The sequence below is a fragment of the Cebidichthys violaceus genome, unplaced genomic scaffold (assembly GCF_023349555.1).
Source record: "Cebidichthys violaceus isolate CVI_PGR_0920_01 unplaced genomic scaffold, fCebVio1.0.p SCAF_8, whole genome shotgun sequence".
Classification (NCBI taxonomy): domain Eukaryota; kingdom Metazoa; phylum Chordata; class Actinopteri; order Perciformes; family Stichaeidae; genus Cebidichthys; species Cebidichthys violaceus.
In genome coordinates, this window is record NW_027176964.1 from 1,590,001 (window position 1) to 1,606,908 (window position 16,908).

General features: G+C 43.3%; 1 protein-coding gene across 3 annotated transcripts in view; it reads right to left on the reverse strand.

Annotated features, from left to right (window-relative positions):
- LOC137866035 (microtubule-associated protein tau-like) overlaps positions 1 to 16,908 on the reverse strand; it is a 102,405-nt gene that overhangs the window by 31,754 nt on the left and 53,743 nt on the right. The gene's annotated exons all lie outside the window — the stretch shown is intronic.

Below are 16,908 nucleotides of genomic sequence, written 5' to 3' on the forward strand. Positions count from 1 at the left end.
AGCAGTTTTGGGAAGATCTTCTCCATTAACCTGAATTGGTGAGGGATTTGGAATGTTCAGAGTCATCACTTCTGGGTTTTTTTTTGCTGATCTTCAGGCCAATCTTCTGACCAAAATCACTGAGGCGGGATGTTTTCTCCTGCATGTGCCGATGAGTATGTGACAGAAGAGAAAGACCATCTGCATAGTCTAGATCTTCAAGTGATGAAAAGAGTGTCCATCGAATGCCGTATAATTTGGATCACAAGAACCATATCCTCAGAGATCCCATGCTGCCGCAATATACGCCAAAGGCTTTCATGATGAATGGAGTCAAATGCTTTTACAAAGTTTATATACAGTTCCCTCTGCCACTCTGTGCACTGCTGATGTTACGTAACGTCAATATGTGATCGTTGCAACCTCTACCCTTTCTGAAACCTGCCTGTTCTTTTCGGAGATGTTGGTCTACAGCATCTGTTGTTCGATAAATAATGATCTTTGCCATGATCTTACTTGGTATTGACAGAAGTGTAATTCCACGGCAGTTGCTACAATTTCTTAGAGAACCTTTCTTTGGTACTTTGATGACGATCCCCTCTGACCAGTCATCAGGTATTTTCTTATTCTCCCAGACGTAAAAAGTGGTTGAAGAATTGTAGCTTCCAGATTCGGGTCTGCCTTGAAGAGCTCTGCATTGAGGTTATCTGGACCAGGGGTTTTCCTGTTTTTTAAGGATTTAATCGCCATTATAATAAGAGAGACTGCATGAGTAGTGAGTAGAAAACCTTAAAACAATAGAACTATAAAAAGATGTTATTTTAGCAACAAGACTCTGTTTTTGTCCTTAGGTGAAATTTAAAGATAGTAAAAGTGAGGAGAGAATCAATGCATGTCCACCAAACAGAAACAGAATGTATATCCACAGGAGGATACTGGTGGTGGGACGTGAAAAATAGTCAGTGCCATTAACAGCACCATGCCACAGAGTGTTGCACGCATAATGCATGTGCTTTCTACAGTGGCAACCAGCGCTGTGGCAGCCTCGTATTGATATTCTAAACTACACCACTTTTCAGACATAGCTAATATTGGAAAAGAAGGTGCAGTCAACAACCTATACTTAGCCAAACTGCTGTAATGCCATGGATGTGCTGAGGCGAAGTGCAGCGGCAGGAAGGACAAAGAAAGAACTGCGGGCATTCATGAGCTTAGCTGTATAATCATGACATTCACGTGCTACACAGCCCCTTATGAAGATGAAGGCAGAGCGACGTAAAAACTGGAACAGCTTACAATCAGGTTGTAAGCCAGCGGCTTGAATTTAAAGCTTGATTTACAGTTGCAAGTAAAAGGGGGTTACGGCGTAGCAACAGAGCCTACAGGCTGTGGCTGATGTGCACCTCAACAATACACATTGGGGCTACCTTGACTACAGAGATACCATTGATAGAGACCACAAGAACTGCGACTGGTGCCTGATGCTGGTGGAGACTGTTGATTGTGAGGACACCATCAAGCAAGCTTGCTTAAAAGTCAATACCCTTCCTTTTTTTCAGCAGCACATATGTAGCAGCGTCTAACAGCCATTTCAGCTGCAAACCCTCTGCTCATGATGAATGCTCTGTATCACGGTAAATGGAAGAACGTAAACAAGGTTACTGCCATTCATGTTTGCATGGCCTGGGACCAGGTTAGGGAAACTTTTAACTGGTAAATCTACTCTATGTCTTCTCATATCTATCCCAACAGATGCATAAGCGCACAAGGAGAAACTCTTACCTGTTGTGTTCACTTTGCTATCTTGGGTGCTGTTCATGGACGTTCCTGCAGGCAGTGGAACAGGAAGTAAAAAATTGGTTTCGCAGCTCCCATGATGCCTCCTTGGAGGTGGGGATGATGGCAATACAGCTGACGTCATTAACGGCGATGACATCATCGTCGCCATTGCAGCTGCGGCCTCTGTGCCGCCCGTGACTGTGAGCGAGCGCCGGACAGCCACATGTGGGTAGGGCGCCCTGGGCGAGGATGCTGTTCCCAATAGGGTGTTGGGTATCATCGCTGGCGATCCTCCCATACCGGTGGGGTACGTTCCGGCCACCACCGTGGGAACAGACAGGTGTGAACAGTCAGACATTGCCCGTCTCACTGCGGTACGCTGTGGCAGTTCACTGCTGTGGCTAGTTTTTGTCTCTCCACTTAAGGCAGCACATGATCTCATCCTCCTGTCCTCAACACAGCTTAGATCCTGTGACTGGCCATGGATTGCAACCCCACCTGTTACGCCTCTGCTAGGTGAAGTACATGACCCTGTCCTCCCCTTTTCAGTATGGCTTAAGTTTTCTCTTTCCACCCTACTCTCCAAATCACCACCCACCCCAACATCAATGTTGGCTGAGGGTGGAGGTAGGCCTGTTCGGTCAGCAGCAGAAGGAGTAGTACCAGCAGGTCGTACATCAACACTTTGCTTTCCTAAAGATGGCTTGAGCGTTTGATGAATTTGATCTGCAACTGAATTTTCTTTCAGACTTCCGAGTAGGCCTCGAGACGTAGAGGACGTAGCAGATTTCTCCTCATCTTCTTTATTCCCAGGACTTGATCTGGTGCTTCCGGTGAAGCAAGGGTCCAATGTGTTTCTCTCCCCTTGCCCTGAGGCCTGCATTGAAGGAGGAAGCGGACCTTGAGATCCCTGGATGTAAAATCCACCTTTGCTGCCTGAATAGTTTTGTTGCAGATCATTTTGTCCAGAGTTAGAGTTTGATGTGGGTTTACGGTCTATCACAGAATTCGGGAAGGATCTCCCGGGTGAGATAGAAGGGGAAGGTAATGTAGAGGAAGGTGAAGAATGGGAAGACAGGGGGCTGCTGGGGCTTTGTCCTGCACTCCCTAATGACCCCCCCGCCCCTCCCACCCTATGTCCGTCCTCCCTTGGCCTCCCTCCTCTGGACCCCTCATCCTCTATCTTCAGCGCTGGCATCTTGAAGCTCTGCGTTCCTGGTGCTTCGGCCACCGTCCCAGACAACGTCCCCTCGGTCCCACCTCGCCCTGATTTTGCCTCGTCTGTTAAAATTATTCCGGACGCCCCCTGTGTTGCGGTGGCGACCTGCCCCTCTGGTGCAATCTGGCCTTGGTGGTGCCAGTCACTGCGTCGATCAGAGGCCGGGCTTGAGGGTGACAGCGGAGAAGAGGCCAGGCCCCCAGGGGTGTTGGCACCGGTGAGGGCAGCGGGAGGTTTGTGCTGCTGCTGATGCCCACTGGAAGGCTGTCCGTACCCGCTGCTACCACTAATAATGCCAGGCTGCTGCCAGGGCGAGCCAGACAGGAAGGACATTCTCCCGCTCTGTTGTCAGGTCTTGTTGTGTCGCTCTTTTCCTTCTTGTCTCTTCTTTCCTCTCTTATTTACTCCTTCTTTGACTTTCTTTGATAATCTCTGTTCTTCTTCTTCAGTTTACCTGCTGTCTCCTGCTTCGTTTCTCTTGTCCTGGAGGCAGAAATGTCCTCAGTATCCAAAGTGTTATGAGCTTGAAAAGTAGAGGGAGCAATACATCCTTTTTTTTTTTTTTCTCAAGGTGATGCCTCGGAGTTGTGTGTAACTGTGATGATGTGTGTGGAGTGCATTTGTGTATGTGTGTTTCCAAGCAAGGCAAAAGAGTGAGCGTGAGAGTGTGTGTGTGTGTGTGTGTGTGTGTGTCTGGTCGTCTCGGCTTCTCTCTGAGCACTGCACGGATCAGCTGTGGGGCTAAATTGCACCTTGCTCTCTCTCTCTCTCTCTCGCTCTCTCTCTCTCTCTCTCTCTCTCTCTCTCTCTCTCTCTCTCTCTCTCTCTCTCTCTCTCTGTTTTCTTTCTCTCTCTCTGACATCACATGGTCACGTGACAGCCCGGAATATTCCCTCATTCGCTGGAGCAAAATTTCAGCATCTCGCCCCCAGCGACAAACGTGACACACATGAAGAACCATGATCGCACACACACATGTAAATTGGCAAACAAGCACATAAACAGATCAATGGTTGTCACAGTTACTCAGCCGCCATTTGACAGCCACTGTTCACATGTTGATTCAGACTGAGAGACGAGTGAGACATCTCTGAAGACTGTAATCATCCTGACTAGACTGACTGGAATTTTTTATGAAATAGCCACAGAAGTAAAAGAAAGAAAAAACAAATCTAAATGTATATTTCGAGGCTATAATTTACCACATTGACGTCATGAGATGATGCTGTGTGCGCATGAAACAACTGTGCGCCCTGAACCTTGTGCTCTCTTCTTGATTCACGCTTGATTCATTTGTGCCTTCACTGGAATTATTCTGTGAGTTTCACATTTTCACTTTGCAAAGTTCCTATTATCACCAGCTTACTATAGTTCTCTTAACCGGTTTAGTTGATTACATTGATTCATTGGATCACATGCAGGTATATTTCATTTGTAAAGTCTTCTTTAAAGTCTAAATTCTAGGCTGTGCTGGTAGCTCGACTGTCTTTTTTGTAACTTTGTAACGTTTTAAAGTTGTTTTAAGTTTGGCATTTTGTTTTCATAGTTAGGTTAAGATGATAGGAGTTACAGAGAGGGATGGTATCGTTAAATAAAAACTACCATACCAATACCATTAATGTGGTATTAATACCAATAGGGTACTTCATTTTTTTTACTTTATTCGATACCCATCATGTGGATGGAAGCATCCAGTTGTAAAAAGCCGCCACAGCCGCATTTCTTTTGATCAGACGCAGTGCAGATTAACACTGACTGCTGACTGTAAGCTCTGGAACAGAGGTAAGTATCCAGCATCAGGGATTTGTTCGTCTTTCGTGGGGATACTTGGGATGTGGTGAAGATCAGCCTGCTGAGGAGCTGCAGAGGCTAGCAGTGCAAGGCGTTGACAAAGATAATGCCAACTAATGGGTTCAATGCTTTCAAATTCAAATGTGAGCTACAGTGCTATACTTTATAAGTAAAAAAAACAAGTGCACTACAGTGTGTACTAACCCACTTCCTGACGTGATATGAAAAAGGGTTTAACTTTGCATAAAAACAAGTCGGATCAAAACAGCTATGACTCACGAAGGTGAATCATGTTAGCTTGATTGCCAAGTAGCGATATGTGTCAGCTACAAAAGCTGTCTTATAATTAGCAGTTTGATATGTGGGTTTTCAAAGCAACTCAAAGCAGCTAACAGACAGTTAGAAAAACTACAAACAGGCTCATTGTGCGTCTTCATATTACGACTGAATAGTTTTGAACTGCGGTGATGGTAATCAACTTGAATGACTCTCAGCTGGCTGTATAGCCTGGATATAATGATTATATTCAGTTTCAGCTAATTGTTTTTGTTGTCTCTGATTGAACAATGGAAGCAGCTGTGGACTATTAGCATTAAGCTGAATGTTCACGTGTAGCACAAAGTTAGCTCACTTTACAGTTTTTCTCAGGACTAAAGGAATCAAAGGGGGTGTGTGGGGGTAAGCAAGTTCAACAGAACCAGGCTGTATCTGGTTCTACAAAGCCTTAAGCCCCAGTCAGACATAATGGGCATCACAATGATGGAGCACTATCAACTGTTTTTGTGAACCCAGGATTTCATCATCAAGGTCTGTGCACGTTTCTTCAAAAGAGGGCGTTCGGCGTCATTTAACTCTTCTACCGCAGAAAAATGGACCGATCCCGGGCTCGGGCCCCAATCTGCTGCCGTGGTTCCGGCTCGGGTTGTGTTTACTATGCGGGTTAATGTGATTGTTAATCTGTGGTGAAAGAGTCATCTGTTGCGATTCATTAGGTTTGATGGCTCTGCATGGCTGTTTAATGGTCTAGGCATTAGGCCATTCCTATGGTGCCCCTATGGTAATGATGCCCCTACAACACACCACTAATTGAATTAGCCACCTCATTCAATACATAGAAGATGCCTATGGGAAGCTGTGGGGGGGGGGCTGAGTGCGATGTAGATTTCTGCGTCCTCCTTCCTGAAAAGAGCCGGAGCCTTCATGAGCGATGCAGCGTCCCTCTCCACACCTCTCAGGATTTGTCCTGGAGCTTTGCAAGGAGGATTAAAATTATTATGCAGATCGCTGACTTTGTGGACTTGACTGAGAAACTGTGTGTAACTATCAGTGTTCCATTACATCTACTTATTCACAGCTACATTCTAGGCATTTAATTAACTGATGCTGCTTTGCAGCGTGACCTCCATGCAGCACTCATGTCCGATGCAGAGAGCATGAATCGGCTTTGAGGAGTGCCACCATCTGGGATTCAGTGTTCTCTCCCAACGGAATTTCTACTTGAACCGACAATTCTTCTAGTTGCTTAAAGCATTGGGCAACCTTCCCCAAACAACACGGTCATGTTCTACAGGAAATGCTCCCACAATATGTGGTCAAATAGAGGCTGGGTAAACCCTACTGCACCTCATCTATCAGTCTCTATCTCAAAAATAGATTCAGAATCAAATGTGTGTATACTATATGGTCTGTATTTTAGATCTACATTTGGAATTAAACAGACTAAAAAAACCTGATTGTGTGGAATTCATTTAATTACAAGATGAATGAAAAAGTGTTCCTCAACTGATCAGATCTGGAATTTCCCTATCATTCGACTCTATGCCTACAAACATTACCAATAAATGAATAACTAGCAACTCTATGTTAAGTCTGGTAGTATTCTGCTCTTCAAGTCCTGCGCCATCAAAAGCATTCCCAGCATTGCCAGCAAAGAACTCTTGACCGAGGCATGGGACAATGTGGAAATGTCCTATCACGATTATCCTGGCCAAGATAATGGTACTAATGGTACTACGACCTACAGGTATCCCTTCACCTTTTACAAACAAATATTTCTCGAATGCGTCACAGATAGGAGCCATCTTCATTTTAGTGAAAAACAAACAATCTTAAATAAGATCATAAATCATAAGGTCCCCTTCAAAACTAAAGGATAGTCAAAATAGATGAATAATGATATAAATAACAACATTGTTTGAGTCTGCTCTTTCTCACATGATAAATCCTGGGTTTTTTTTCTCCAGTTTCAGCTTTTTCAAGTCACACGTGAGGATATTCAAGAATATACCAAGAATGGAAATTTACCACAATCATTTTGTGTTCCAATCTTGAACCAAGATTGGACTCTTGGACCTTTTTGCAATGTTAAAAGTGACGATGGAAGAGAAAGTGTTCAGTGCTCTGGCAAACAGAGGTAAAAAGAATAATAATACATGAGTAGACAGCAGTAAGAGTAATCAACTGTCAGTGAACCCTGTCAGGGTCTCGACCCTGCCTTTGAAACACTATCTCAAACAAACGCCTGGTGAAGAACACTGAAGCTTCTTCGCTGTGCATGACTGAATGCCTCCCAACAACCCCACTTCACCCCCAACACACCCAAGGCCTGTGCCAGCATAACGAGAGCAGCCTGTCAAGCGTGACTGCAAATGAATGAGTATCATTACATAATACCCCCATAAACAATTTGTCTACTGTAACCGCAGAGGGAGAGGAAGACATTAGAGCGTTGTTCGGTCTCAATAGACTTAGAATGGGGGGGGGGGGGGGGGGGGGGGGCGCATTATGCAAGAAAATCCTTCCGGTAAAGGGTCAGGCTTGTGCTAATGTTCAGACGGGTTAAAGCAGAGGAATTTATGGATTTGACAGTTGAGGTTCTGGCATTTCAGAGACGACCCCCCGTGTCCAATTCTCTCCTCATCACTTTCATGTGATAACGATTTAATCAGATCCGAGCTGATGAAGCCAACAGTGTGTTCATTAGCTCTCTGTAGGACCGTCATGTCTGGAAGCCTGTGTGTCAGTGACCTTTGGCTGATACTCTTGTTTTGGATTCAGTGAGTTAGCTGTGGGTTAAAACTCCAAGTCCAAAGTGGACTTGACAGTGGTTTCTAACGGTGGTCAGAGTACCAGAACAATAACTGACATTGATAACTGAAATGACTCAAACCATTCATGCAGTAGAATCCCCTTCTCTACTGGTCAGTATGTTGTAAGGTGCAAATAATAATGCCTTTACGTCTTCCTCATGTCTTGACTTTATAGTTTAACCCAACTCAACTTACCATCATGTTTAGGTTTATGTTTTTCTATTGTCAACAATTCCCCAAAAGACCCAAACCAACAATGAATGTATTGTGTATCAAAACCTATATATGTCTTATTCCTCTGTGCCATAGAGTGCCATTGTTGTACATCAATGACTTGTTCCTTCATTACTATAAACAATATTGTGTATTTTGTGTATTTTGACTCAATCCCTCGTACACCACCCGCTTCGAATGTTATCAGACGACGCTCCCGTCACAAACACTACAGCCACTAGAGGTCGATGACTTCCTATTGTATTCTTATTGGCGATCAACCGTGTGAATAGATCATAATGGCTTACAGTAGTAGGTGGGTTGGCTGTGGCCGTCCCTTAAACCCGCGATCACCCCCCTCCTCCTGTCCACATGTCAAAGTGTCCTTGAAAACTGAACCCCAAGTTGCTCCCCAGGCGCTTTACTGCAGCCTCCTGCTCCTACATGCTTAGGACGGGTTAAAGGCCCGTATGTCCCTGTATGTATGTGACAATACGATTTGACTGTTATTGTTTTAAACTGTTTGTATTTTTTACGGTACTTTATATTTGACAGTTTAAGAAATTATTTCCCAAAGACACAAATAGCATTGGTAGCCTAGATACCTGATTCCCTTGCTCCAGCTGTTTCCTCTCCTTTGTCAGACACAGCACTTCTTCTCATTAGTATGCTAATGTCAGATGGCTGTATTTTGCCTATGAAATGGCCGCTGGTAAAAATCTTATATGAAAACTTTAACGATTATAAATGTGAGGTTTATAAATATGGCTTCCCCAGGTGAAACTGTAAAACCTCTACAACTAAAACTTTGCCAACCTGGCAGCTAACAAGCTGGACCACGGAGGAGCTCTGTGGGATACAAATAGAGGACGACAAATGACGTTCAAAGGCAGGGGAGCAAAATAACAAGAAATATATTTAGAAAAGACGGTGGACAGGTCCAATGCAAGAATCACAGAGGTCACTGTGAGTCCTTCTGAAGGCCACAGACTGTTGAGCATCAGCTGGAGATGAAGGGAACAGAGAGAGAGAGGATGCTACAGCTGGTTGCCCATGGCGCCGGGAAGAGACAGGGAGGGGTGGGGGGATGTGGGGGGCGGTGGAGGAGGAAGAGGAGGAGGAGGAGGAGGGTGGGGGATCTTGTCAGAGTGTTTCTATTTTTACTCTTCGACCTCACTGACTGTCACACCCAGTCCACCCCTTCTCTATCCCTCCATCCCTTGCTTGCAGAGTCTCTTTGTTTCCACGGTAACCACCTCTCCACATCTCCCTGACGACACCCACCCCCCCCACCCTCAATCTCCAATGCAGCGATTATAACGGTGCCGCAGCGACACAGGGAGTCTGGGCAGGAGAGGGGAAGACGTGATGCAGATGGAGGAGACAGAAAGGGCAAAGAGACAGGAGGATGGAGGGAGAGGAGAACGAGGGGGGGGGGGGGGGGGGGCAGAGAGACTGAGGAAGACTAAGGAAGACAGAGGAATCCGGAATAGATAAAGATGAGATATGATGCAGGAGGAAAGCGGAAGGTGGAAGTAGGGAAGTGGGGGGGGAAAGGGAGATTAAATGAAATGAATACAGAGAGGAGGAGAGCGAAGCAGACGGAGGAGCGGAGATAAAGATGGAGATCGGAGCACAAGGAGGGAGAAAAGGAGGACCCACTTCTTCCTCCCGTAAATTTAAACTCGCCTGTCTGTCTCAAACACAGAATCTAGAGAAGTAAGTTAGGATCAGAGAAAAAGTGTGCTGACCTAAAATCAAGACAAGGTGAATTATAAAACCTGCATAAGATTGGCAGCTTCTTCAGGCTTCTACATCGCGACACACGTTACGTGCCAATGAGTCAGATTTGGCAGGAGAGCAGGAAGAAGGAAGAAGAACTTTCAGGCATTCTGCCAACAGTAAAAAAAATCCCTATAAATACACATTAAAGAAGACAAGGTGAAAGACATAAAAGAGAGACACAGATGTCAACCTCCAAACCAATCATTAAGGCGTCCTAAATGAGACGCTCGTGTTGCGCTCACTCGTGAAGAAAATTCCACCTCGAAAAGAGACTGTGAAAGAAGATTTCATTAACCCACCAGGCACTGGCATCATGTGGGGGGGGGGGGGGGGGGGCTGCATTATAGATCAATCACACACAGGGAAATGAAATGAGCCCTCGTGACGAACGAGCGGTCTAATACCTACAGAGAGCGTAATGTGATGAGAGGCCGAGCTGAACCGCTGATATCATACACACCCCAGATGTCGTGCACCTTTAAGGAACAAACCACCTAAATTGAAAAGTCCGTCATTATTTATTCAACCTGTGGCCCAATGGAAAACTCATTTCCATTGGGCCACAGATTAATAACAAAAAACCTTTCCACAGTTCTACCTCTACAGATGTATTTATAGGGAGGCTGTTACAACACAGTGCTGAGGTACAGAAGCTTTGATACGGTTATTAGGACTCATTTTCAAGGTGATCTGAAATTAATGGAAATCAATGTTAAAGGAAAAATTTATTCAAAGGTCTAATATAGTCCGAGCAATGCTGGATTTCTGAGGCCCATACTGATATCTGTGAGTTTCCAAATTCAACAAATTATTTCAAACCGACAAACACATACCATTAAACCATTACACAGATCCCTTAGATCAAGCGTAGTTTGACATTTCTGTACTGGAATCGCCCAAAATATACAGTACTGATACCAATATATCTGCAATATCTCCGCCTGGCTGATATTTTGGTCTAGGTCTATATCTAAAATATCACATGCTGACCCTAACCCGAAACCTAATGTTATTAAACAGCAGGGCTGCAACTAATGCTAATTTTTATTGATTGATGATAACTCTTGATTGTTTTCTCGATTAGCAGCTTAGGCTATGACATAACAGAGAATTATGAAAAAGGCCCACAGACCAAGGTGACGTCTTCTGATCTCACAAACGGTCCAAAACCAAACTATATTCAATTTACAAAAACATAAGACGGGAAGAATATGTAGCAAATCCTCACATTCCAGGAGCTTGAACGTTTGTGCTTGATAAATAAACTAAACAGTCGATCAGAAGATTTGTAATCCACTACGTTAGATAATCCTTTCAGCCTTATTCAACAGTAATGAGTGATCAAATCTGAATGAAAGCAATTTAAAAGGAAATTCACCACAGTTACCTTTTCCTCACATGAGCAAACTCAAATATAAAAAAAAAAAAATTTTTACATGGAAAGCATTACCGGTGATTTGCCAAATACTGGCTTCAGGTTTGGGAACATTCCAAATCAAGGTGCCAGTCCGTCTACTCCTCAATAACTAGTCTCTGCCACCAGAAGCCATTTCCTCTTTGGGGATCACTTTAATCTCTGATGAGCTCCGGCAGTCAAACGGCTCTGTGGTCAGAGCTGCAGTTCTCCCAGCAAGCCACCGGATGGAGCCAACGAGCAGCGCTGAGACTCAAACCCCCCGGACGCTTCAACAAGCGACACACACACACACACACACAGCAACACGATGATCTATCTGCAGTGTTAGGCAAGCCTAACCCACGACACCGTCTGTCCCCAGACGATCATCTCAATCTACAGCATTCGCTTTGATTCAACCTCACTGGCTTGGCTCTCAAGGACAGAACCAGGTCGATGCATCTTGTCTCTGTGTGTGTTTGGATTCCAGATTTCCCTCACTGGCAACAATATGGTTACTCCTACAAGAATGCTTTCTCTGCCTGTCACTCACACACACGCACACACACACACACACACACACACACACACACACACACACACACACATAGTTACACAGTTTATCACGCTCGGTTTATTTGGCTGAATGATGACCGTAATACAGGGACAATGGGACAGGGCCTGCACACACACACACACACACACACACACACACACAAACACAGAAGCTTCTACATATAGACACAGGGGATGACAGGCCTTTTTCTGTAAAAAAAGCGAGGGTGTCCTTTCCTTATGTAAGGGTGAAATAGTCCTAGACATGAATATTGTATGTGAGAGGAGGTAGGGAGATGTGAACGCACAACACAGGTTTATAAATAGAGACACACAGAGACAGAAGAAAGAAATAGCGAGGAAACATAAAAACCGAGGAAGCAGTCAGATATCAATAACTCTATTAGATTCCATCCACTGATTCACAACGTTATCACTTGTTACAACGTTAACCACCACCGTTTCATGTTAACCATGTGTTACGAGGTTAACCACCTCTGTTACACAACGTTAACCATGTGTTACCATGTTAACCACGTGTTACACAACGTTAACCATGTGTTACCATGTTAACCACGTGTTACACAACGTTAACCATGTGTTACCATGTTAACCACGTGTTACACATCGTTAACCATGTGTTACCATGTTAACCACGTGTTACACAACGTTAACCATGTGTTACCATGTTAACCACGTGTTACACATCGTTAACCATGTGTTACCATGTTAACCACGTGTTACACAACGTTAACCATGTGTTACCATGTTAACCACGTGTTACACATCGTTAACCATGTGTTACCATGTTAACCACGTGTTACACAACGTTAACCATGTGTTACCATGTTAACCACGTGTTACACAACGTTAACCATGTGTTACCATGTTAACCACGTGTTACACAACGTTAACCATGTGTTACCATGTTAACCACGTGTTACCATGTTAACCACGTGTTACACAACGTTAACCATGTGTTACCATGTTAACCACGTGTTACACAACGTTAACCATGTGTTACCATGTTAACCACGTGTTACACAACGTTAACCATGTGTTACCATGTTAACCACGTGTTACACAACGTTAACCATGAGTTACCATGTTAACCATGTGTTACACAACGTTAACCATGTGTTACCATGTTAACCTCCAACGTTTCAACTAAACAAGCCAAAAGTTGAGGACATTATGTCACTTGGCTCTACGTCACTGAGTCACTTGACTTCGCTCAAGTTATGTAACAGATGTACTTATTTGAAGCTAAACCCTGATCTTTTTTCGAACCCTAACCAAGTAGTTTTGTTGCCTTAACCAGTGAATGTTTCAGGTTAACCATGTGTTTCAACGTTAACCCTGACCGTTTCACAACGCCACGTCTTAAAACTGTTTCACAACTTTTACCAAGTGTTACAACATCAACCATGTGCAAACCTTCTGTGTTAAGATACTAATAAAAAGATCTAGGGTTATGGCTGCATACCCTGAATAAAGAATTTAGAAATCATGAAATGTCTAATAAAAAAGTGAGGAAAAGGTGTTTCTAAAGGTGGTGCCACACACCTGCTACAGATTCAAACGTTCATAGAAAAATGTAATGATTAATTAATAGCATAGATATTAACATTGACAGCATAATTTCACCGAATTTGGATTTTTTATTTTTATTTTTGAGAAGTGCAGTGCAGAAATGCTTAAAAGCAACAAGTTTAAAAGTTTATGATTATTACAAAATGAACCACAAACTTAGACGATTACCACTTTATGGGCTAATAAATATTAAAGGCTTGATTTGTACTGGACCGGAGCCTCCGTTTGAAAAAGAAAAACATACCGTGTTCATTTTTCAAACCCCATGAGGTTTGTGTGACTGTGCTGCAGAAGCACCAGATCTCAGGCAAGTCCAGCACTGAGGGAGGACCAGCTACAGAGCAACTGATTCACCCTGAGACGACTTAGTGCTGACTGAATACACAAAGTGGACAGCCTGAGTGGTGCTGACCTCTGCGAGAGAAACAGCCTTTCAACAAACACAAAGACACACGGACTTAAAGCTGCGCGGTGAATTAGGAGCTACAGAGTTCCTCTAAAGATTTACTGTCATGTCTGTTTATTGAGACAGACGAGACAGAAGCAGCTTTGGCGGCAGTTAAAAGTGCATTTCCCATTGGATCGTAGAGTAGTGCTCATTTGCCTGAACTGACAGTAGTCTAACACTAATCAATGTGGTGTGAAGTATAACAGAATTATTGTCCAAGTAATGGCATCTGGTGGAGGGCATGTTAAAAACAGCTCAGTAACATAATGGCAATGATACAATTCATTCAGAACTTTATTCAATTGCAGCTTTCACTGGATGGAAGGTGATAGTGATGCAATGCAAATGTCTTGTAAAAGACAAGCGGACCTCACCAATAGACCCAAACAGACAGGTTAGATCACATACATCCTTTTCGGCGCAGACCCTTTGCGGGTGCTTTGAGATTTGCACGTTTTTGTCTTATTTGTGTAGTTTTATTTGCTGCAAAAGCCTTGCAATCCATGTGTGAATGTGACGCAGAATGTTCAACATAACTGATCTTTCTGCAGCTACATGCTGACATCTAATCCTGTAGAGATAGGTTACCAACCTTTTTACCTTGAAGCCCTGCGCCCCCACTTGTATCTAATATGTATAATATTAGTGTAGCCTGATCTTTATCTGCAGGAATACTGTGTTTAAGAATGGTTTAACATATTGAATGAGTTAAGTCTTTTTTGTAATGAAATCAACTTTCTTTAATGAATATAACTCGTCAGAGTTATTGGTAATATTTTGATCACACGGGTCAGAAAGGAAACCTACGCAGCCACCACTGGAATCTAACTTTACAATTTGTATGATACTTCAAATATTAGGTTAGCCTGATCGTTATAGCAACTGAGGAGACCAACTGTGTTTAAAAAGAATGTGGCCTCTGAAGTAGACGACTACTCTTTTTTTTTGTGAGAACTAAATATATATTTTAAATAGTTTAACATACTGACTTTTGGATACATTATTCAGTAAGTGTGTCATTATGATTTTCGTTATACAAGAGCAAACCTAATTTTGACAACCTCAGAGCAGGCAAATTATGGTGCAGCCTCTGTGATCTCTGGCGCCCCCCTGAGGGGAACCACTGCACTAGAGCGTATCCCCAATGCTGCCCCACCATTCCAAGAACCCTCAGGTGCCTCTACCCCAGTATACTGCCTGTTAAGTCTACATCATTTTCTGATGCAAGCAGACTTGTTTTTACCAGAAGAACATAATGTGATGAATAATGTTGTATTATGCTGATGACAATTCGGATGCTTTTCAACATCACAGCAACATTAGACAGTGCCAACAACTCTCTCTTGCTTCTTTTAAAACAAAAGCCTCGCCTGTGCTTGGTTTTTAATCAATTTATTTTATAATACTACTACGATGCAAATCCATCACTGCCATATTTGCTTAAACCACACAGTAAGGTATAAATGAATGAAATTCATAACTATTCACCACACAATCGCAGTGTTGTTATACCACTGTAGGGTCAGGGGTGTCCAACAAAGTTCCATATGAGAATCCAACAAAGCAAACCGTAAAAAGAGAAACAAGTCTTACCTGTTGATCAAAGCCGCATGATTGGTGTCGTTATGAAACAGAAAAAAAGGAAGGGGGGGAGAGAGAAGAAGACAATGGTCAGCCAGTTCTGAATCAGCTTCAATGCATTAAAAGACACCTTAACATCCAACATCAGCTCAAACAATGCCTAAGAACGTCTAATAGAAAATGTAAATCATTAATGTGCTTCAAAACTCCAGTTAGAATGTCTGAAAGTTACAGGACGTTTCAGAGACTACGGGACATTTTAAAGACTGCAGGACGCGTTAGAGATGCCACTATGTCTGAATAAAGGACTACGGCGTCCTAATTTAGAAGTCAGAGCTACAGAGTCACATTTGATTAATAGATCAAGTTAACACATTTCACACGCGGTGTTGAGTATTGGGTCAGGTTGTAGTAGTGAGAAAAGTCTGAGGATAGAATCACACTGTGAAAGTAAACGCTTCGTTCAGCAGACTGCGAGGATGTCGCCAGAGATAGAAACCCGGCATCATCAGGAGGAGGAAGCATCACACTGAGGTCATCTCAGGCTTTACCCCAGCGTACGACAGGCCAAAGGGGCAGACGTTACACTGCTGGTTACTACATAGCTGGTCCACCCATGGGGGGCGCTCAGCCATATCTGTCACAGTTATCTCACACACATAACTTGGTTCGACTTGTCAACAGTCTGCAGTTCACTACTGGGGGAAACCCTGATATTTGAAGGTGATTTTATTTTTCCTTTCAGATAACAGATTCTAACCAGGACTAAGTTTGGAACAGGATCAAATGCAAAAACCTAGAAACTGCTCTGGATCTTTGCATTGCAGAATCAAGATCACAAACGGTTAACATTGAGATTCTTTAACCCTGAGCTTGAGGCTTTATTCTTAACCTTGACAATACAGTAACAGTGTGACAGAAATATTGTAAGTTCCCTAACTGGATGTCTTCCATAGCTTTCAGCAACATCTTGTGACCTTCATTGTGTAGTTTTTACTGTTTTTATGGAGGTGGTTCAGTTGTCATCATCTGTCTTAAGCATGGAGCTATAGTCACTGACAGGTGGTTGTATATTGGAAGATATCTAGCAAGGGGAGCGTACAAATTCACATGACAGCTGACTGGAGTGTTTTGGATATATTATCTGATTCTAATCTGCTTTTAAGTGGGTAGCATGTGTCAGACGCGCTGCTTATTCTGAATGTTACAAATAGCATTTGTGCTTCTACAGACAACTTAACGTTGAGTCTCTAAATGTCGTCACATACATTATAAACAGTTGCAATATAAACACAAAATATAGACACAATAAACCCAAGAGGCATCAAGAAAATTGGACAACTGCAGGTTGTGCCTCACCAACCTAAACCATGCTCACGGTCATGTCTACTTTTACCTTCTCTACTACCACAACCTATAACAACTATAACACTATTGACTCTAGGGAGCTAAAAGGCGCTAGCAAACTAGCTTCGCCATG